Below are 23609 nucleotides of genomic sequence, written 5' to 3' on the forward strand. Positions count from 1 at the left end.
AGTACTTCGCGCCATTTGCTGTCGGGCCTGACCAATGGTGCTTAGCACTTACTGCTGTTACATGGTTTCATGTTTTCAATGTTTCTTCTGGTTTAAGCCGGTATTATTGCGTAAAGTACCTTTTTCTTAAATTTGCAAGTCAGCTATGGTGTATTTTCTGGTTAAATAGCATGTATCACTCGCCGCTTTTCGCACCATACAAATTTCTTCTCTAACACAATTTGCAATTTGTTTTGATCTTATGATGACGTTACCAGATTGTTAAGTGACAGCAGAGTATGCAAACAAATCTCCTACAGATCAGGAACAGCAGGCGGCCTATATCCTTTCCTTGGGAAACAACAGATATCACGTCTGTCTTAGTCGATGACTTTCCGTCAGTTAGAAAGAACTGTGACCTTTCTGGCACGAAGTCACGAATCCAATCGCACAACTAAGGCACGCAATTTGATTAGACGTCTCGTGTGAGGAACAGTGTCAAAAGCTTTCTGGACATCTAGAAATGTGGATTCAATTTGAGATCCACCGTCGATAGCACTCGTTACTTCGTGTTAATAAATAGCCAGTTGTTTCACGAGGACGATACTTCCTGAATCCATACTGGTTGTGTGGCAGTAGCTCACTTCCTTCACGGTATCGCAGTGTTGGAGCACAATGTGTTTGAAAATATTACTGCAAATACACGCCAGGGATATGGATTTTAGTCCAGTGGATTACTCCTATTTCACTTCTTGTATATTTTTGTAACATGTGGAACTTTTCCATCCTTAGGTACTGATCTTTCGTTTAGCGAGCGACTGTATGTGATTACTGGATGTGCAGCTGTTTCATCAGCATACTCTGAAAGGCAACTATTGTTATACAGTTTAGACTGGAAGACTTGTCTTTATTAAATGACTTAACTTGCCTCGTCATTTAAGTTGCCTCGTCATACAGACGACACGTCTTCATGTTGCCAGCTGTTCTTGATTCTATTTGTGGGATATTTACTGCATATTCTTTGGGGAAGGAATTTCGGAAAACCGTGTTTAGTAATTCCGCCGCAGTGACGCTGTGGTCAGTAACATTACCATTCCGATCATGCACTGAATGTTCTGATTTTATCTTTCCGCTGGTATGCTGTACATACAACTATAATTTGTTTGTATTTTCTCCCATATTTCAAGACAGTTTCGTTTTGCAAACTTAAAACTATCTCAGACTGAAGTCCGCTCGAAGCTTCGAAGATATGGAACCTGTTGCCAGTCATGGATATTTTGCATTCTTTTAAATCTGCCATTTTTTTTTCGTTGCTTCTGCAACAATGTCCTGATCTGGTTCGTGCATCGTGGGAGATCTGTTCTGTCTCTTACTAATGTATTTGATATTGCACTCTAAATTGACGTCAACATTATTTCTTTGAATCTTAGCCACATCTGGTCAACGTTCGTACAATTAGTAATGGAGACTGCCTCTTAGAAAGTCGTTAAGATAATTTTTACCGGATTTTATACATGTATTTTGTGTTTATTTAGGGAGATTTGAATGCTACGGTGTTCAACCTAGCTACAACAACCTTGTTGTACGAATTTCTGTATCCGTCAAGACGATTTCTTTGTTTAGGATTGTATGCTGCTGAGAGATGCAATATGTTAACGCAACCATTTACACTTCGTGTGAGCCCCTGAACTAATTGTTCAAAATTATGTTCGGAGAAAGCACTTAGCATAATTTAGGACGACGTTTTAAGCCTGCCATAGACTTTAACATGTGTTTCCACCAACATCGATTAATACGCGTGAGAGCATCATGGAATTATCAACAAATTCTAGTGGCAGTCGTTATGAAGCGTTGAGTATCTCGAAGAAAGTTAGTGTTGAAATTGAAAGAGCATTCGTTCGAGTTGTGTAACATATTACTCCCTTCCACATAAACTACCAGTCAAGTTTTCGATCACCCATAAAAAAATTACATACGTTATTTCAATGTACAAACACGCTGTTCAAATATTTCCTCTCTCTCTCTCTCTCTCTCTCTCTCTCTCTCTCTCTCTCTCTCTCTCTCTCTCTCTCTCATTAAGCACAATACAATATGGTTTAAATTTTAGCCTCTTAAAAGTATCCATTCTTTGCCCACAGAACAGCTGCACAATATCTTTGCACTCTGGAAATATTTTGTACTGTTTTTGCAGACCTCCACGTCCGTAAATTATTCCATAGATCTTCACGATTAGACGGCCTTAGTTTTTTAACCTCCGTATCAAGTTGGTCTCATAAGAATTCAATGGAATTTGTCAGGTGACTGACTTGGTCGTATCATATGCTTCAGTTTCCCAGATCTTTCTTTTCTACTGACATACCCTCTGCACAACTTAGAAACATGTTGAGGATCGTTGTCCTGCTGCACAACAAACCCACTGCCAATACAATCAGAAATTTAATGATGACTTCCAAATACTTCAGACTTATTTCTGGGATATTTCGTCGGTTCTTGGAGCAGCACAGACATATTAATAACTTGTATACACAGTATTAACGTTTCACAATAACATCAATACTGTTTATTAAAGTTATTAATACTGCAGACTTAGATTCGTCCGCGAATAACACCTTTGACCATGCTGAAAGCTCCAGTTTCTACGTTACTGTGCCAGTTGGAATCTTTTCAGCTTGTTTTGTTTGCGTAATAAAGGTTTTTTGTCCGCTATGCACTCCTTTAACCCTAGATCATTAAACCTTCGCAAAACTTATTATTATAGTACGGAATAAAACATTTTTTACTTAATTTGGTATGTAACATACTATTGGAGGTTAAATAACTGTAATCAACTAAAACATAATCTATAAATTACGACTTTCTTTTTATAAAATTGGAGTAATAAATTTTACGATGGTTTAGTAGCAACGTATGTTTCCCCATTTTAGCGTTCTAGGGTTAAACCTTGTTCATGAGGACGGCATTGCACTATTGACATAGAGATTGGACCTGCTCGCAAACTTTATACCTCCTCGCGAATTTCAGGTAGGATTCAGGTCAAGACTCTATGCACGCCAGTCCGCCACCGGCCGTGCATTATGAACAGGTGTTGGATCGTGTTGAAAGATGCAGTCGCCATCCTCGAGTTGCTCTTCAATAGTGGGAAGCAAGAAGGTGCTTAAAACATCAGTGTAGGCCTGTGCTGTGATAGTGACACGCAAAACAACAAGGAGTGCAAGCCCCCTCCATGGAAAACACGACCAAACCATAACACCACCGCCTCCGAATTTTACTGTTAGCACTACGCATATTGGCATATGACGTTCACCGGGCACTCGCCATTCCCACACCCTGCCATCGGATCGCCACATTGTGTACCGTGATTCGTCACTCCACACAACGTTTACTCACTGTTAAATTGTCCAATGTTTACGCTTCTTGCACCAACCGAGGCGTCGTTTGGCATTACCGGCATGATGTGTGGCTTATAAGCAGCCGCTCGACCATGAAATCCAAGTATTCTCACCTCCCGAATAATTGTCATCGTACTTGCAGTGGATCCTGATGCAGTTTGGAAGTCCTGTGTGATGGTCTGGATAGATGTCTGCCTATTACAGATTACGACCGCCTTCAACTGTCGCCGGTCTCTGTCAGTCAACAGACGAGGTCGGCGTGTAAGCTTTTGTGCTGTACGTGTCCTTTCACATTTCCACTTCACTATCACATCGGAAACAATGGACGTAGGGATGTTTAGCGGTGTGGAAATCTCGCGTACAGACGTATGACGCAAGTGACACCTTGGGTGTTCGAAGTCCGTGAGTTCCACGGAGCGCCCCATTCTACCCTCTCACGATGTCTAATGACTACAGAGATCGCTGATATGGAGTACCTGGCAGCACAATGCACCTGATATGAAAAACGTATGTTTTCGGGGTGTCCGGATACTTCTGATCACATAGTGTAGATGTACATTTTCTGTACCTTCCCTAATTCGCTCTAGTGAATTCTGGGATGGTTTTTCCGAAAACACCACAGCAAGATTTCCGTCCCACCCTTGATTTATAAGAGGAGGTGCACCGTCTCTAATGACTTAATCTACAACAGGACGTCAAATTCTGTTCTTCTTTCCTTTCTGTTTTCCCTAAAGAATTAAATATCGTAGTTTGGAGCCCATACTGCTGAGCAACTGTCTCTGCGTGCGTGCTAATGATTCAGCTTCTGGTCACAATGTACCTCAACGGAAGTTTCTGCAGAATTATTGCAGTGTAAAGGCATTTTAGTCTGAGCGCGCTCTATTTCTTTTTCGCTGAACCCAGAGATTCGCGCAGGATGTGGCCCAGAACAATGAGCACGCTGTACCAGGTTACAGCAGCCTAATTCGTATGAAGAGACGCATCTTAAGCATTTTCCGAGAACGCTTTCGTGGCTGCTGTGTTAGAAGCGGTGTACCAAGCTACTGGGAATCTGTTCAGTAAAGAAAAAAGGAAGCTTTGGTGTTCGTTGAAACTGCCCGTCAGTCATTTTTTCAGCTTTAAGCTGGAAACCATGTAAGCTTAGAGATTAGAAAAGTTTGCTTTTTAGAGCACAGTATGAGTGCTTAAAGCAACGATGTCGACAGGAAAGTTCTTTCACCAAAAATAGCATAGAACAAAGCGGAACACTGATTGAGATAACGGACTCTGGTTCGAGAAGGACGAACTTCAAATCTTCACCGAGCGAGGTGGTGCAGTGATTAGCACATTGGACTCGCCTTAGAGAGGACGACAGTTCAAACCCGCATCCGGCCATCCTGATGTAGGTTTTCCGTGATTCCTCCTAAATCGCACCAGGCAAATGCCGGGATGGTTCCTTTGAAAGGGCACGGCCGGCTTCCTTCCCCTTCCCCTTCCTGCCGCCTGCTTCACGTCTGCTGTGCAGCGAGCTACCTTAACTTAAGTATTAACTGTATTTTCTTACTTGTCACTTCTTCTTCCGTGTGTATTTGCTTTTAGGAAGCTTTATTTTTCGAGTGCTCTTAATAGTGTTCCATAGATTTCGTGTTTGTTTTGAATACAGTAAGAGAGAGTCCCTGTAGTCAACCATAGTGCCAGTAGTGCTAGAGTTTGTTTTCAATACAGTCCAGAGACAGGTAGTGCTATTTTCATTGTTTTCTACAAGAAGTGGCTAGCAACCACAGTTTAGTGAATAAGCAGCCGCCTTTAGTGAATTAGCAGTCTAGTTAAAGGTTGATTAACTCCCTTCAGTAAATTGTTTCCTTAGGATGGATAGGATGTGTGACTGCTGTGTACGGACGCAGGAGGAGCTGGCCACTGTTCGCGAACAGCTGAGCGTGTTGATGGCCGCGGTCAGCCGTCTTCAGGCTGCTGCCTCGGAGTGTAGCGGCAGTGGGGAGTCTGGTGCGTCGCAAGGTACACCCCAGGTGTTACATGCTTCACCCACTGTCCCTGCTGTCGAGACATCTTCGCGGGTACCGGGCACGGTTGGGCCACCCTCTCCCCAAGGGGAGTGGCGGGTTCAGCGGCGTTCGCGTCGCACGAGGCGGAAGGTCAATGTGGAGGCTGGCCGTGTGGCATCGCCCGCTCTGCCTGTGAGGGGACATGTGGCTGCTCCTTCAGCAAGGTCCGAGCAGGCACACGGGGGGAGGGGTTTATTAGTTATTGGGAGCTCCAACGTTAGGCGGGTGATGGAGCCCCTTAGGGAAATAGCGAGAAGGTCGGGGAAGAAGGCCAGTGTTCACTCTGTCTGCTTGCCGGGGGGTCTCATCCGAGATGTGGAGGAGGCCCTACCGGCGGCGATAGAGAGCACTGGGTGCACCCGACTGCAAATTGTTGCTCATGTCGGCACCAATGACTCCTGCCGTCTGGGTTCAGAGGTCATCCTCAGTTCGTACAGGCGGTTGGCGGAATTGGTGAAGGCGGAAAGCCTCGCTCGCGGGGTGGAATCAGAGCTAACTATTTGTAGTATCGTTCCCAGAACCGATCGCGGTCCTCTGGTTTGGAGCCGAGTGGAAGGCTTAAACCAGAGGCTCAGACGATTCTGCGGAGATCTGGGGTGCAAATTTCTCGACCTCCGCTATCGGGTGGAGAAATGTAGGGTCCCCCTGAATAGGTCAGGCGTGCACTACACGCCGGAAGCGGCTACAAGGGTAGCGGAGTACGTGTGGAGTGCACATGGGGGTTTTTTAGGTTAGAGAATCCCCTCCCTAGGCCCGACAAGACGCCTCCTGAGACGCGGCAAGGTAGGAGTAGGCAAAATGCAACAGGGAATAACAATATTAATGTGCTAATAGTAAACTGCAGGAGCGTCTATAGAAAGGTCCCAGAACTGCTCTCATTAATAAACGATCACAACGCCCATATAGTACTAGGGACAGAAAGTTGGCTGAAACCAGACGTAAACAGTAATGAAATCCTAAACTCAGATTGGAATGTATACCGTAGAGACAGGCTGAACAGTGAAGGGGGAGGCGTGTTTATAGCGATAAGAAGTGCAATAGTATCGAAGGAAATTGACGGAGATCCGAAATGTGAAATGATTTGGGTGAAGGTCGCGGTTAAAGCAGGCTCAGACATGGTAATTGGATGTCTCTATAGGCCCCCTGGCTCAGCAGCTGTTGTGGCTGAGCACCTGAAGGATAATTTGGAAAATATTTCGAGTAGATTTCCCCACCATGTTATAGTTCTGGGTGGAGATTTTAATTTGCCGGATATAGACTGGGAGACTCAGACGTTCATAACGGGTGGCAGGGACAAAGAATCCAGTGAAATTTTTTTAAGTGCTTTATCTGAAAACTACCTTGAGCAGTTAAACAGAGAACCGACTCGTGGCGATAACATATTAGACCTTCTCGTGACAAACAGACCCGAACTATTTGAAAAAGTTAACGCAGAACAGGGAATCAGTGATCATAAAGCGGTTACGGCATCGATGATTTCAGCCGTAAATAGGAATATTAAAAAGGGTAGGAAGATTTTTCTGTTTAGAAAAAGTGACAAAAAGCAGATTTCAGAGTACCTGTTGGCTCAACACAAAAGTTTTGTCTCAAGTACTGATAGTGTTGAGGATCAGTGGACAAAGTTCAAAACCATCGTACAATATGCGTTAGATGAGTATGTGCCAAGCAAGATCGTAAGAGATGGAAAAGAGCCACCGTGGTTCAACAACCGAGTTAGAAAACTGCTGCGGAAGGAAAGGGAACTTCACAGCAAACATAATCATAGCCAAAGCCTTGCAGACAAACAAAAATTACGCGAAGCGAAATGTAGTGTGAAGAGAGCTATGCGAGAGGCGTTCAATGAATTCGAAAGTAAAATTCTATGTACTGACTTGGCAGAAAATCCTAAGAAATTTTGGTCTTATGTCAAAGCGGTAGGTGGATCAAAACAAAATGTCCAGACACTCTGTGACCAAAATGGTACTGAAACAGAGGATGACAGACTAAAGGCCGAGATACTAAATGTCTTTTTCCAAAGTTGTTTCACAGAGGAAGATTGCACTGTAGTTCCTTCTCTAGATTGTCGCACAGATGACAAAATGGTAGATATCGAAATAGACGACAGAGGGATAGAGAAACAATTAAAATCGCTCAAAAGAGGAAAGGCCTCTGGACCTGATGGGATACCAGTTCAATTTTACACAGAGTACGCGAAGGAACTTGCCCCCCTTCTTGCAGCGGTGTACCGTAGGTCTCTAGAAGAGCGTAGCGTTCCAAAGGATTGGAAAAGGGCACAGGTCATCCCCGTTTTCAAGAAGGGACGTCGAACAGATGTGCAGAACTATAGACCTATATCTCTAACGTCGATCAGTTGTAGAATTTTGGAACACGTATTGTGTTCGAGTATAATGACTTTTCTGGAGACTAGAAATCTACTCTGTAGGAATCAGCATGGGTTTCGAAAAAGACGGTCATGTGAAACCCAGCTCGCGCTATTCGTCCACGAGACTCAGAGGGCCATAGACACGGGTTCACAGGTAGATGCCGTGTTTCTTGACTTCCGCAAGGCGTTCGATACAGTTCCCCACAGTCGTTTATTGAACAAAGTAAGAGCATATGGACTATCAGACCAATTGTGTGATTGGATTGAGGAGTTCCTAGATAACAGGACGCAGCATGTTATTCTCAATGGAGAGAAGTCTTCCGAAGTAAGAGTAATTTCAGGTGTGCCGCAGGGGAGTGTCATAGGACCGTTGCTATTCACAATATACATAAATGACCTGGTGGATGACATCGGAAGTTCACTGAGGCTTTTTGCAGATGATGCTGTGGTGTATCGAGAGGTTGTAACAATGGAAAATTGTACTGAAATGCAGGAGGATCTGCAGCGAATTGACGCATGGTGCAGGGAATGGCAACTGAATCTCAATGTAGACAAGTGTAATGTGCTGCGAATACACAGAAAGATAGATCCTTTATCATTTAGCTACAAAATAGCAGGTCAGCAACTGGAAGCAGTTAATACCATAAATTATCTGGGAGTACGCATTAGGAGTGATTTAAAATGGAATGATCATATAATGTTGATTGTCGGTAAAGCAGATGCCAGACTGAGATTCATTGGAAGAATCCTAAGGAAATGCAATCCGAAAACAAAGGAAATAGGTTACAGTACGCTTGTTCGCCCACTGCTTGAATACTGCTCAGCAGTGTGGGATCCGTACCAGATAGGGTTGATACAAGACATAGAGAAGATCCAACGGAGAGCAGCGCGCTTCGTTATAGGATCATTTAGTAATCGCGAAAGCGTTACGGAGATGATAGATAAACTCCAGTGGAAGACTCTGCAGGAGAGACGCTCAGTAGCTCGGTACGGGCTTTTGTCAAAGTTTCGAGAACATACCTTCACCGAAGAGTCAAGCAGTATATTGCTCCCTCCTACGTATATCTCGCGAAGAGACCATGAGGATAAAATCAGAGAGATTAGAGCCCACACAGAGGCATACCGACAATCCTTCTTTCCACGAACAATACGAGACTGGAATAGAAGGGAGAACCGATAGAGGTACTGAAGGTACCCTCCGCCACACACCATCAGGTGGCTTGCGGAGTATGGATGTAGATGTAGATGTAGATGAGACCAATGACCTCCCAGTTTGGTCTCTTCCCCCAAACAACCCAACCCCCCCCCCCCCCTTAAGTTGAAATTCAGCGAGGTTTCTTTCAGCTAGACTGTGACTGAGTCCTCCTTCTGTTTTTTAACTGCTGACCAAGTATTCTCTCGTTGGTGTTGTTGTAGTCTTCAGTCCTAAGACTGGTTTGATGCAGCTCTCCATGCTACTCTATCCTGTGCAAGCTTCTTCATCTCCCAGTACTTACTGCAACCTAGATTCTTCTGAATCTGCTTATTGTATTCATCTCTTGGTCTCCCTCTACGATTTTTACCCTCCATGCCGCCCACCAATACTAAATTGGTGATCCCTTGATGCTTCAGAACATGTCCTACCAACCGATCCCTTCTTCTAGTCAAGTTGTGCCACAAAATCCTCTTCTCCCCACTTCTATTCAATATCTCCTCATTAGTTATGCGATCTACCCACTAATGTTCAGCATTCTTCTGTAGCACCACATTTCGAAAGCTTCTATTCTCTTCACTTAAAACTTCCGGGCTGATAGGCCGTGGCCTATCAGCCCGGAAGTTTTCAGTGAAGACAATACCGGCCGTGAAAGTTTACATTGTATGAGCTTCTATTCTCTTCTTGTCCAAACTATTTATCGTCCATGTTTCACTTCTATCATGGCTACACTCCATACAAATACTTTCAGAAACTACTTCCTGACACTTAAATCTATACTCGATGTTAACAAATTTCTCTTCTTCAGAAACGCTTTCCTTGCCATTGCCAGTCTACATTTTATATCCTCTCTACTTCGACCATCATCAGTTATTTTGCTCCCCAAATAGCAAAACTCCTTTACTACTTTAAGTGTCTCATTTCCTAATCTAATTCCCTCAGCATCACCCGATTTAATTCGACTACATTCCATTATCCTTGTTTTGCTTTTGTTGACGTTCATCTTATATCCTCCTTTCAAGACACTGTCCATTCCGTTCAACTGCTCTTCCAAGTCCTTTGCTGTCTCGGACAGAATTACAATGTCATCGGAGAACCTTAAAGTTTTTATTTCTTCTCCATGGATTTTAATACTTACTTTGCATTTTTCTTTTGTTTCCTTTACAGCTTGCTCAAGCTACAGATTGAATAACATTCTGTCCTTAATGACGTAAATGTCGATGGGACGCTAATTTTCTATCCGTGTTTTTCCTTCCTTCGCTCTTACGACCCCGTTTTCTGCTTGAAACCTAACAAGCGGGGATAACACTGCAGCTTGTAGTTTATCCTCCTACCAGTTACCAGTTAACGTGTTATAGATAACCTAAGTTTCATCATAGTTCGTTTAGGTTGGACTCAAAGGGAAGTGGAATTTATCCTCCGTAAGAGAATACAACAGCTTCTGTTTTTTCAACTTGTAACAATGTTGCCTTGACATTATCTCCTACGGGCTTAGCGTAGGCTATAAGGTGATAATTTATGGAATGATGACGTTATTATGATAACTGCCTTCTCTTTTATCCTTCCAAGAGATAAAGAGTACGCTTTCGTGAGCTCCAAAACTTTAATTTTTCACCTTTATCCAGAACAAGGGACTACAATCACCAGCCTTATTTTTCTACCTGAAAGAGTATTTTTTTTTCCGTGGGATGCTGCTCGCATAATACGTTATCATTAAGTAGCTTACATGCTCGCTGAGATAAAGAAAAGGGCGTGGAGACGTTATTTCACGCAATTCAGTTTCTAAAGTTCTTTGCCTAGTGTTCTAAATTTCTAAATGGTATTATGCCTGTCTGGTGTAGTACGCTGCAACTCTATTTGATACAATCCTAACAAGTCTGCTCTGTCCCCACCTGACGGATAAGGAGACGAATATTATTTTGTCAGTTCTTTCTGGTAAGACTTTCCTCACCACTTTTTCCCTTTCATTGCTATTGAGAGACTTAATAATATACAAAGAGAGAATTTATTGAGCACAAAATACGCTTCTCTTTGTTAGAGGCAAGCTATTGAAGAAACCTTAGATGCCAATGTCACTTAATACAGTCTCGGCTCGGAGGAGGACGCGAATGCTGAAATGATTACTTCACGAAGGTTATAACAGATTCCCTCTGTTTCCTTGTACAGCAATTAAAGTTCTAAAGTTCCTTTTACATTCTCTTTGACGACATCACTGTCAACGTAGTCGTAAGGACAACAAATCTGCTATAGGATAAGGGTCGTGAATGAATCTATAGAGGCGCTATTTCTTGCATGGCCGTGCTCTCCGGCAACAGTTATTTAGTAGAATGCGGTAAAACAAACTATAGGTGCCGATACGGCACCATAATCCCCTTCATCCCGTTTCTTACATCTGACGTTCATACTCGAGGCTTACCCTTATCGCTGGATAGTTCGTTCCAGCTCAAGCAGCGAAATCCTCTTTGCCGTGTCTGTAATGTAATCCAGAATCAATAATCAATAGTCCCTCCAGCTCTTTCGTCTACCGGACCTCAGTGAAATCTAATCTCTCTCTCTCTCTTTCTCTCTCTTTCTTTCTCTCTCTCTCTCTCTCTCTCTCTCTCTCTCTCTCTCTTTCTCTCCCCCTCCCCGCTCTTTCAGAGCACCAAGTAAGTAACGACACGTTTTGCAAAGCGCTTCGTGTTCGCCAGTCAGAATATTGCAACTAATGACAAGGTCGTAGCTGGGAGGAAAGGTAAAGGCACACACACGTCTCCGCTGTTAATGTGATAGCGTAGGCAAGGCGTGCCAATATTAATGGGACAGGGGAGTTTATCGCGACCGCACTGTGGTGTGCAGCAGTATTACACTGTGAAAAATCTCGTCTATATCATTTATAAAAACTGCAGCGTGGTCCTAGTTCTTATGAAGGGTTGGTCAAAGGTGTTTAACACTGTGATATGTGACTTAAATATTGAACTTTCATGCAGGAGGACGGTGGCTCGAACCCTCCATAAAGATTTAGGTATTCTGTGGTTACCCTAAATTAAAGTAAATCTGGGACTGTACATTCCAAAAGAGACGGTCGACTTGCACTCCCATCCGTGTTGGTGTTGTCTTTTAATGACCTTTGTTGCCGACGGTTTTTAACCTTCCTTTTTCTGAACCGATATTAATTTGCGAAACCATTACTTTAGTGACCTCTTCTGTAGTTAGTTAGATAGGTTTGGTGAGTACTGAGAGATGTCGGGCTTAGGTTACTGGGAGTACCCTTGATAACTTCTGCGTGTGGTGCTCGGCGATCTGAAGAGAACCACTACGCCACTGAAAGTGAGCCGTTCTTCTTGTTATTCCTCCTCCTAGCCTTTTCCTGTTACTAGCAGCAGAGCTCCAAAATAGATACAAAAGAAACGTTAGGAGCATTCCTGTAAGTGGGATCGTAATCATCTTTATTAGAGACTAAAAAAAAGTGTAGTGACAGTCACATAAGCGTGTGTACGTTTCAAAAGTGGAGAATACGATACTACTTTTCTTATTAGTTTCTTCGAATATTTCATGTGTAGCGACAGGAATATCGTTCAACCTTGAAGCACATGTACGTCGTTCTCTTCATCAAAACACGTATTGGATTAAACTATTGACATCCTCAGGTATGAGATTTTTGCAGTCTCGGTGGTGATGGTTCTCTAAAATAGTTTCCTGTTCGTAGGTTCTAGGAACTTGACGTGCCTCACGGATCCGTCGAATTTTCTTCGGTGTGCGTGAGTATTCCCCGCGCCACATGGATGACGTAATATTTACTCTGTATCCAGTTTCCCTTGGAAATCCTTCTTCCGATTCGAAAACTTTTTGATGGCTTGCAGGAGCTGTTCTACTACAATTTTAAATCCTTCTTTTCTTTCCAAACTGTTTCCGTCGTCCAAAGCAAAGCATTAGCTGGTCGTCATGGTATGTTCTGGTAGTATCTGCGGTAAGGAAACTGGCACCTCATGACACAATGTCGCGTGGACAGGAATGTACTGCAGCTGCTGTCTTCATTCTGTAAAGCCTTCCTACAGTGACATTCCAGTAGTACGTGATCAGGTATACCTATTCTTCAACAATCGCAGTTGGTGCGCTGCCTAATTTTAAATGTACAGGCTATACATTCTGGACAGAAACCATGCCCTGTCAAACAGAACAGTTCCAGCGGTTGGTTCTAATCATTGGTATCACTCAGACATTCTGACACAGTTCCATTATACAACTGGTGAAAAATCACTGGGAAGAGTAACTACCGTAAAATACCTAGGAGTGACCGACTGGAGCGTCCTAAAGTGGAATGACCAAATAAAACTAATTGTAGGTAAAACAGAATCCAGGCTCAAATTCATTGGGAGAATCTTAAGGAAGTGTAATTCTGCCACAAAACAGGTGGCTTCAAAAATACGCGTTCGAGCAGTTGAGTATTGCTGCTGTTCTGGGACCCTCACAAGATCGATTTAGCAGAGGAGGTAGAAGAGCAACGCGTTTCGTCGCGTGTTCGTTTTTATGTGCGAGAGCGGCACTGAGATGCATACGAGACTGCAATGTTAGAGGCGTTGTGTATCACGAAGAGAATTACTTTGAAAATTTGGAGGGCGTAGGTTCCAAGGTTCCATAAATCAAGCAGCATACTGCTTCCTCCCATAAATGTATTGCGGAATGACTATGACGAGAAAATCAGAAGTTAGAGCTGAAATTTCCCGACAACCATTCTTCCCACGCACAGGTCGTGAATGGAACGGGACGGCGGGAGAGGGTGTTCAGAAAGTGTTACCACAAGTACCCTCCGCCACACACCGTTGAGTGGCTTGTGGAGTGTAGATATAGAGAAGTAAAGCTGTTCCGCCAGTGTCATTATGTGGCAGAGCCTTCAGCGGGAAGAGCTGACTGAAGCCGAATCGGCCTCATGGTAAAGTGCGGTGGCTCGCATAGGCTGAAGAATCAGTAGCGGCACTTTCCATTCCGCGTGTTCCGCCCGCCTCAGTCACAGAACTTTATTGTTCTCTTTTTACGACTCTGGGTTATTGCGTCGCGCGCTCTGTAAGGCTAGGGCGATCTTTCATTTTTTGATTGCAAATAAAGGTGAGCCAGAACGCGTTGATATAGTTAGCCCCACAGGCAGATGACATCACAACAGCCCTGCTCTGCTCCTTACTAACGCTACCACGCGTTGTTGTAAATGAGTGTGTTGTTCTAGTGGCGACAGTCCGTGTAAATTTTGTGCATCTTCGTTTTCGCGGTGCAGTAACTGATCCATTCAATTTCCGGTGTGCAGCCACATAACTACACTCCTGGAAATTGAAATAAGAACACCGTGAATTCATTGTCCCAGGAAGGGGAAACTTTATTGACACATTCCTGGGGTCAGATACATCACATGATCACACTGACAGAACCACAGGCACATAGACACAGGCAACAGAGCATGCACAATGTCGGCACTAGTACAGTGTATATCCACCTTTCGCAGCAATGCAGGCTGCTATTCTCCCATGGAGACGATCGTAGAGATGCTGGATGTAGTCCTGTGGAACGGCTTGCCATGCCATTTCCACCTGGCGCCTCAGTTGGACCAACGTTCGTGCTGGACGTGCAGACCGCGTGAGACGACGCTTCATCCAGTCCCAAACATGCTCAATGGGGGACAGATCCGGAGATCTTGCTGGCCAGGGTAGTTGACTTACACCTTCTAGAGCACGTTGGGTGGCACGGGATACGTGCGGACGTGCATTGTTCTGTTGGAACAGCAAGTTCTCTTGCCGGTCTAGGAATGGTAGAACGATGGGTTCGATGACGGTTTGGATGTACCGTGCACTATTCAGTGTCCCCTCGACGATCACCAGTGGTGTACGGCCAGTGTAGGAGATCGCTCCCCACACCTTGATGCCGGGTGTTGGCCCTGTGTGCCTCGGTCGTATGCAGTCCTGATTGTGGCGCTCACCTGCACGGCGCCAAACGCGCATACGACCATCATTGGCACCAAGGCAGAAGAGACTCTCATCGCTGAAGACGACACGTCTCCATTCGTCCCTCCATTCACGCCTGTCGCGACACCACTGGAGGCGGGCTGCACGATGTTGGGGCGTGAGCGGAAGACGGCCTAACGGTGTGCGGGACCGTAGCCCAGCTTCATGGAGACGGTTGCGAATGGTCCTCGCCGATACCCCAGGAGCAACAGTGTCCCTAATTTGCTGGGAAGTGGCGGTGCGGTCCCCTACGGCACTGCGTAGGATCCTACGGTCTTGGCGTGCATCCGTGCGTCGCTGCGGTCCGGTCCCAGGTCGACGGGCACGTGCACCTTCCGCCGACCACTGGCGACAACATCGATGTACTGTGGAGACCTCACGCCCCACGTGTTGAGCCATTCGGCGGTACGTCCACCCGGCCTCCCGCATGACCACAATACGCCCTCGCTCAAAGTCCGTCAACTGCACATACGGTTCACGTCCACGCTGTCGCGGAATGCTACCAGTGTTAAAGACTGCGATGGAGCTCCGTATGCCACGACAAACTGGCTGACACTGACGGCGGCGGTGCACAAATGCTGCGCAGCTAGCGCCATTCGACGGTCAACTCCGCGGTTCCTGGTGTGTCCGCTGTGCCGTGCGTGTGATCATTGCTTGTACAGCCCTCTCGCAGTGTCGGGAGCAAGTATGGTGGGTCTGACACACCGGTGTCAATGTTTTCTTTTTTCCATTTCCAGGAGTGTATATTTCTTCTAATATTTCTGCTGTACAGCCTTCGGCCTACTTCGCCACACACCAAAATGTAAAAAGTGCGCTTACTACATTACGACACGGAAGCAGCGAAAGACAACAGCGCTTATCGTGGCGTGACAGTGAACCTTGTATACGGGAAAATGCTTCACGAAAATCAGCGTTCTTGCTTTGCGAAGTACGAGTATTAGAGGATAATATTTTTCATTTATATTTATAGTTGGGCCTCGTAGTTAGTGGTAAAGTTGATGCCTGGGAACGTTTTTGTGGCCTTGTAAAGCAATACGTTCGAGAAATCTCAATCAAAAACTAAGATTACCCTCTCGAAGCTGGGATTTACAGTAACATAATTTTTTAATGACATTGAGGTCGCATTTGAGTGTGGAATTATTTATTTTTGGAATCCCATATTGCAGTTTAGACCATGTGGCAATTATCAAGTGCAAGTGATGGAGCTTTAGCACGAGTCAAGACCTAAAAGTCATATGACCACGACACGACACAGAACCTGGTTTTATTGGATTTTGTTTCTGACTACAACTTGCTGTGTGTGTTGCATTGTATGTTACTCGAGCTCTACTTGATTTTTGCTCGCATTCGTAATATTCGCTGAAGTAAATGATTCCATAATATGTATGTATGTACACTACTGGCCATTAAAATTGCTACACCAAGAATAAATGCAGATGATAAACGGGTATACATTCGACAAATATATTATACTAGAACTGATATGTGATTACATTTTCACGCAATTTGCGTGCGTGGATCCTGAGAAATCAGGACCCACAACAACCACCTCTGGCCGTAATAACGGCCTTATTATGCCCGGGCATTGAGTCAGACAGAGCTTGGATGGCATTTACAGGTACAGCTGCCCATGCAGCTTCAACACAATACCACAATTCATCAAGTGTAGTGACCAGCGTATTGTGACGAGCCAGTTGCTCGGTCACCAGTGACCCAACGTTTTCAGTTAGCGAGAAACCTGGAGAACGTGCTGGCCACGGCAGCAGTCGAACATTTTCTGTATCCCATACAGGACCTGCAACATGCGGTCGTGCATTATCCTGCTGAAATGTAGGGTTTCGCAGGGATTGAATTAAGAGTAGAGCCACGGGTAAAAAAAAATGGTTCAAATGGCTCTGAGTACTATGGGACTTAGCATCTGTGGTCATCAGTCCCCTAGAACTTAGAACTACTTAAACCTAACTAACCTAAGGACATCTCAGACACACCCATGCCCGAGGCAGGATTCGAACCTGCGACCGTAGCAGTCGCGCGGTTCCGGACTGAGCGCCTAGAATCGCGAGACCACAGCGGCCGGCAGCAACGGGTCGTAACACATCTGAAATGTAACGTCCACTGTTCAAAGTGCCGTCAAATCGAACAAGAGGTGACCGAAACGTGTAACCAATGGCACCCCATACCATCACGCCGGGTGATACGCCAGTATAGCGATGACTAGTACACGCTTCCAATGGGCGTTCACCGCGATGACGCCAAACACGGATGCGACCATCATGACGTAAACGGAACCTGGATTCATCCGAAAAAATGACGTTTTGTCATTCGTGCACCCAGGTTCGTCGTTGAGTACACCATCGCAGGCGCTCCTGTCTGTGATGCAACGTCAAGGGTAACCGCAGCCATGGTCTCCGAGCTGATAGTCCATGCTGCTGCAAACGTCGTCGAACTGTTGGTGCAGATGGTTGTTGTCTTGCAAACGTCCCCATCTGTTGACTCAGGGATCGAGACGTGGCTACACGATCGGTTACAGCCATGCGGATAAGATACCTGTCATCTCGACTGCTAGTGATACGAGGCCGTTGGGATCCATCACGGCGTTCCGTATTACCCTCCGGAACCCACCGATTCCATATTCTGCTAACAGTCGTTGGATCTCGACCAACGCGAGCAGCAATGTCGCGATACGATAAACCGCAATCGCGATAGGCTACAATCCGACCTTTATCAAAGTCGGAAACGTGGTGGTACGCATTTCTCCTCCTTACACGTGGCATCACAACAACGTTTCACCAGGCAACGCCGGTCAACTGCTGTTTGTGTATGAGAAATCGGTTGGAAACTTCCCTCATGTCAGCACGTTGTAGGTGTCGCCACCGGCGCCAACCTTCTGTGAATGGTCTGAAAAGCTAATGATTTGCATATCACAGCACCTTCTTCCTGTCAGTTAAATTTCGCGTCTGTAGCACGTCATCTTCGTGATGTAGCAATTTTAATGGCCAGTAGTGTAGTTAAGTTACACTTATATGCTACAATTCGGAGCCCTCTAGCGGCAGAGGGTTGCAACTTGCGTCAGCGGAGCGGGGAAAGGAGACAGTAATATGCGTGACATGTAATACCTCAACCGACATTAGAAGAAAGAAGATAATTCGGAGGCTTTACTTTTTAATACGCCATCGCACATCATTTTCATAAAGCTGGTATTGAAATCGAGGTGCTGTGAAATGCTGACAGCGAGAGAAAGAACAAAATAGCGCAGGTGTGAGAGAGTACCGCTTACTGCTGGCAGCGTGCGGGCTGACAATGGAGTGGGAGAGTATGTAGGGCGGCGCTTGGTGTGGCGGAAGCAGCGCGCCAAAGCAAACAGTCTGCAGCCAACTAGTGACGCGCCGCGCCGCCCGACTACAGCCCTAAATGTCTCCTGCACGTTCTGCCCGGCTTCTATCCCAGCGGCCCAGCCGCCTGCGTATCCCACTTGCCTGCTTAGTATGTCTCGTCTCACTAGATGTTCAGTTTTCGGTCGAGTGTATGCAACATTGTTTTAGATAAACTCACCACAAAAGAAACATAAGTCACCTCTATAAGAGCACTTTCGTCGCTTTGGAGCTTTGTGGGTGGTGTAAAACTGGTACCAGGTGGTCATGTGACCCTAGACCGTTGATGTAAGACTTGGCAGTGAAGTGATGTTCGTGCCAGTCGCTTGTATGGAATCAGCGCAGTAAGATGGGCTGTGGGAGGAAACAGTTAGACACCGCCGGCCAAGGTGGCCGAGCGGTACGCAGAGGTCGTAGCTCAGCGTGTTCGGTCAGAGGGTTACGTGCCCTCTGTAACAAAAAAACTGAGTTAATCGATCAACAACGAACTTCACTGGACGTCTTACGACGTCCGCCCCAAGCAGATGCAACGAACAAAATGAAATTTAAAAAAAAAAGCGGTTCTAGGCGCTACAGTCTGGAACCGCGCACCGCTACGGTCGCAGGTTCGAATCCTGCCTCGGGCGTGGATGTGTGTGATGTCCTTAGGTTAGTTAGGTTTAAGTAGTTCTAAGTTCTAGGGACTGATGACCTCAGCAGTTAAGTCCCATAGTGCTCAGAGCCATTTGAGCCATTTTTGAGTTCCACACCGTACGGGGGACATCGTTTGGTTCACCGATGGGTCGAAAACAGACCAAGGCGTTGGGGCAGGGTTGTATGGGGTTCAGCCAAGACTAGAGAGCATCATCTTTCTAGGGAAACTGGCCTCTGTATTCCAAGTCGAAATTACTGCAATCAGGGCATGCGTGGAGGAGAATATGCGTAGGTGCTACAATGTCCGTAGCATCTACATCTATTCAGACAGCCAGGCAGCCCTGAAATCATTGGCAGCTCCTGCAACAAGATCTAAGATTGTTGCAGATTGCTCTGGTGGAGCTAAGGGGAGGCAATAGGGTGTACCTAGTGTGGGTCCCTGGCCACTCAGGGATCTGTGGCAATGAACAAGCCGATGATTGGCTAGGATGGGGGCAACAAGTCCATTTATTGGACCGGAACCTGTCTTGACAATCGCCAAGGCTACGATCAAATTAGAACTACGGAACTGGCTTAGGAAACAGCACGTAGGATATTGGACCAAGGTCCATAAACAAAAACATGGTAAGGTAATGATGCCCAAGCCATGTTTTAAAAGAAGGTCTGTAATCCTGGGATTGAACAGGAAAGAGATCAAACTCATGACTGGACTGATGACCGGCCATGGAAACTTCAAAAAACACCTACACACAATGGGTATAACGGAAGAGGACCCTAAATGTAGGTAGGAGCTGTGATGAGGGTGAAGAAACTGCATCACACCTGATCTTCGAATGCATGGCATTCGAGAGTAAAAGACACAAAATCTTCGGGACAACTAGACCTGAAGAAATTGTGTCTAACCAAAAACTATTTAAGGGCACTGGTTGCCTTTACTAGAATCACATGGAGCGATATCGCACAATAAACAGAGTTTCGGTGCGGGCAGTGGCGGGTCAGACCTAAGCCGTTTCAGCTTTCCTGTTAAAATCAATCAAGATGGGCTGACGTGAACATCCATGGTGCAGTCACATCCATGTCGTCACTGCATATGTTCGGCGTCAACGTGCCATAACCCACTCACAGATGCCAGACGTCGGATGCCAGCACTGGCAGTGGACGGTATATAAAGCATGTGGGGGGGGGGGGGGGCGGCAGGGGAAGCAGTGCAGTCGTTGCGGTAATGCGGAAACAGAGCGATTTATGTGACGTCCGAAAAGGCATGATCATTGGATTTCGGCCCAAGGGTCGAAGCATTTACGAAACGTTTAACTGCTCACATGCCGCCCTGGTTAAAGTACACCATGCATGGTTGGTTGGTTGGTTGGTTTAAAGGGGGAGGAAAGGGACCAAACTGCTTGGTCATCGGTCCCCCGAGCATGATAAAATGGCGCTATCCAAACGGGCGCAAAGGAAACTGCGGTGCACCACGGGCCGTAGATGAGAGGGGTGAACGACGTCTCTGGAGATGTTTACAGACGGATAGACGTGGACCTGTTGAGTAACTGATCGCCCAGATGAATCGAGGGGCTACAGTGTCTCCTCGGCGATAATTCATCTCACGTTGCTGTGTATGGGGTTCGACAGCAGGCGCCCGGTTCAGGCACCCATTCTGAGAGGCGGCAGGTCGCTTTTTGAGATGAATAGTGTTTTATGCCCCCTCGGACGGGTAGCCGTTGACATGCGCGACGTGAAACATCTGAAAGCAAACCTCCTGCAACAACCGTCGGAAGGATCCAGGCCGAAGGGCATTCCTTGGGTGATCTCGTAATTCTGGAAGGCACAGTGGATCAACGCAAGTATGTGTCTGTCCTTGGAGACCATGTGCACCCCTACGTGCAGTATGCTTTTCCTTGGCACAATTGCATCTATCAGCAGAACAATGCAACGTGGCACAGCTCGAAGCGTACATGCGTCGTTCGAAGAGCACTAGCATGAGTTTACCGTACTCCCCTGGCCACCAGACTACCCCAATTGAAACCCAATCGAGAATCTGTAGGACCACTGCGATTGGGCTGTCCGCGCCGTGGATCTTCTACTGAGAAACCTAGCGCATCTGGCCACGGCACTAGAGTTGCCATGGCTCTACATTCTTGTCAGTACCTTCTAGAACCTCGGCAACGGCCTTGCCGCAGTGGTTACACCGGTTCCCTTGAGATCACCGAAGTTAAACGCTGTCGGGCGTGGTCGGCACTTGGATGGGTGACCATCCAGACCACCATGCGCTGTTGCCACTTTTCGGGGTGCACTCAGCCTCGTGATGCCAATTGATGGGGCTACTCGACCGAATAGTAGCGACTTCGGTCAAGAATACCATCATAACGACAGGGAGAGCAGTGTGCTGACCCCACGCCCCTCCTATCCACATCCTCCCCTGAGGATGACACGGCGGTCGGATGGTCCCGGTAGGCCACTCGTGGACTGAAAGAGGAGTGCTTACCTTCCAGAACCTCACTGACACTTCTTGCGTGCCTCGCAGTGGTCCACGCTACAGAAGGTGGTTATTCAGGCTTTTGACAGGTAATCACATTGTCACTGGACAGCTTATGACAAGAATAACAGAAAGGAGCTATCTTGTTTCGAAGTATACATTACTACACCGTGAATGATGATGTCCGATTTGTTGTTTTATCAACGCGACTGCCCAAGGTCTCAAGGCATGGGGTCGTACTAGCACCCTTGCAACGCGGCGTAAGAATAACGATGATAAAAGAAATTGCAACCGAGAAGGACTGGCGACAAGTGATACCCTTTGTCAATGACGGTGAACTACCGCTGACAGTGAATGCAGTTCCATACCTGCCAGGGTAGCAGAGAGCGCTAACGCGCTGTTTCCTGGACTCGGGTAGGCGCGCCGACCCCAGATCGAATCCGCCTGGCGGACTAACGACGAGGGCCGGTGTGCCGGCCAGCCTGGATGTGGTTTTTAGGCGGTTTTCCACATCCTGCTAGGTGAATACCAGTCCAGCCCCCACGTTCCGTCTGTTTCACGTCTCGTAGACATCTGAACACGTTCGCACTCTTCTATGGCTTACACTAGACGAAGACAGCTGGGGTACACTTATTCCGTTCCGGGGGGGGGGGGGGGGGGGGCGTACAGGGTGGCGGCAGGAAGGGCATCCGTCACCCCCCTTAAAATTAACATGCCTCGTCAGTTTAACCATAATAACTGGCCCCACACTGTTGGGATTAATGCTTGGAAAGAGAGAGTGACCGAGCGAGGTGACGCAGTTGTTAGCACACTGGCCTCGCATTCGGGAGGACGACGGTTCAGGCCCGCGTTCGGCCATCCTGATTTAGGTTTTCCATGATTTCCCTAAATCGCTCCAGGCAAATGCCGGGATGGTTCCTTTGAAAGTGCACTGCCGACTTCCTTCCCCGTCCTTCCCTAATCCCATGAGACCGATGACCTCGCTGTTTGGTCTCTTCCCCCAAACAACCCAACCCAACCAACCCAAAGAGAGTGAATGCAGATCCATCTGAAGCAGTTCCGGAGTGAACATAGCGAAGAGAATCTGTTGCAGTGGACATTTGGAATCTATTACCTCGCAAAAGGCCATTGCTCACCGCGGCACATAAGGCTGCACGCGTTTAAAGTGCCGAGCAACACACAAACTGGCCAAAAGTCAACTGGAGCTATGTAGTATGCTTCCACGAGTCGTTATTTTTGCCTCTTCCTAAACGATGAAAGGCGTCGAGTGCAGGCACTGCACAACGAAGCTTTTGACCTCCACTGTGCGCAAGGTGGCAGTGACTTTTTTTTATTTTATTTTTTTCTTTTTTTAAGGACTGAGTTGGGTCCAGTCTTCGTGTTACCGTGACCACGAACCAGGAAATTTATTTCAACATTCACGGTGTCCAAATGCTGTCTTCACCTCTACGTAGTTATGATGAGTATGCTGTTGAGTTCCTATCTTCAAATGTAACGACTGTATTAAAAGGGCTGCAGGCACACGTTCCTGGTTCGACAAACATTCGGACATTATATCGCATCTTGACTGGCTCGCTTAACGATCACACGTTCTTTATCTCAAAGAAAATTTGTGGGATTATTTGGAATAGCGAGCGGAACGTAGTAATTTGGTGGCTCTGCAGGATCTAATCATCAATGATTGCAGTCGTTAAAACTGAATTCTCGTAATTTTAGGGACCAGTTAATACGCCGTGAGAACATGAAGATACATCATGAATGAATGGCTTCAGCTGGGCATATCTGATGAAACTTCTGGACGTTTTTTCGCCGCTATGAAGGCTAGAGGCGGTATTAGCGTGATATCTCCTGGTGTTGAAGAATCTTATGTTCGGTGTGCTTATTTGTCTATAATCTTCCAGTCACTTCCGAAATGAATCGCGATGTAACGCTTTACTGAGAAATTGAAGACGCATATACCATAAATGACATAATCGTCACAACAGCGACACAGTCCAAGCAACTGCAAAAACTCCACGACAATCCCGTTTTGAGATGTACATAATTACAGTCTTGTATCGCTGACGTAAACCTTTCTAGAATTGTGGGAAGCGTTTCATTTTCGGATTGCGAGAAATGCGTGCTTGAATATAAATGCAGATGCTAGCCAAGCCTGCAGGTTGCCCTGTTGTATTTGACCTCAAACAGCACCTGTGCATTGTA

At 46.2% G+C, this 23609-nt stretch overlaps 1 protein-coding gene and 1 pseudogene across 2 annotated transcripts in view; both read left to right on the forward strand.

Annotated features, from left to right (window-relative positions):
* LOC126183651 (filamin-A) overlaps positions 1-23609 on the forward strand; it is a 537330-nt gene that overhangs the window by 50900 nt on the left and 462821 nt on the right. The gene's annotated exons all lie outside the window — the stretch shown is intronic.
* Positions 21093-21210, forward strand: LOC126185846 (5S ribosomal RNA; annotated as a pseudogene).

Source organism: Schistocerca cancellata, chromosome 4 (assembly GCF_023864275.1).
Source record: "Schistocerca cancellata isolate TAMUIC-IGC-003103 chromosome 4, iqSchCanc2.1, whole genome shotgun sequence".
Taxonomy (NCBI): Eukaryota; Metazoa; Arthropoda; class Insecta; order Orthoptera; family Acrididae; genus Schistocerca; species Schistocerca cancellata.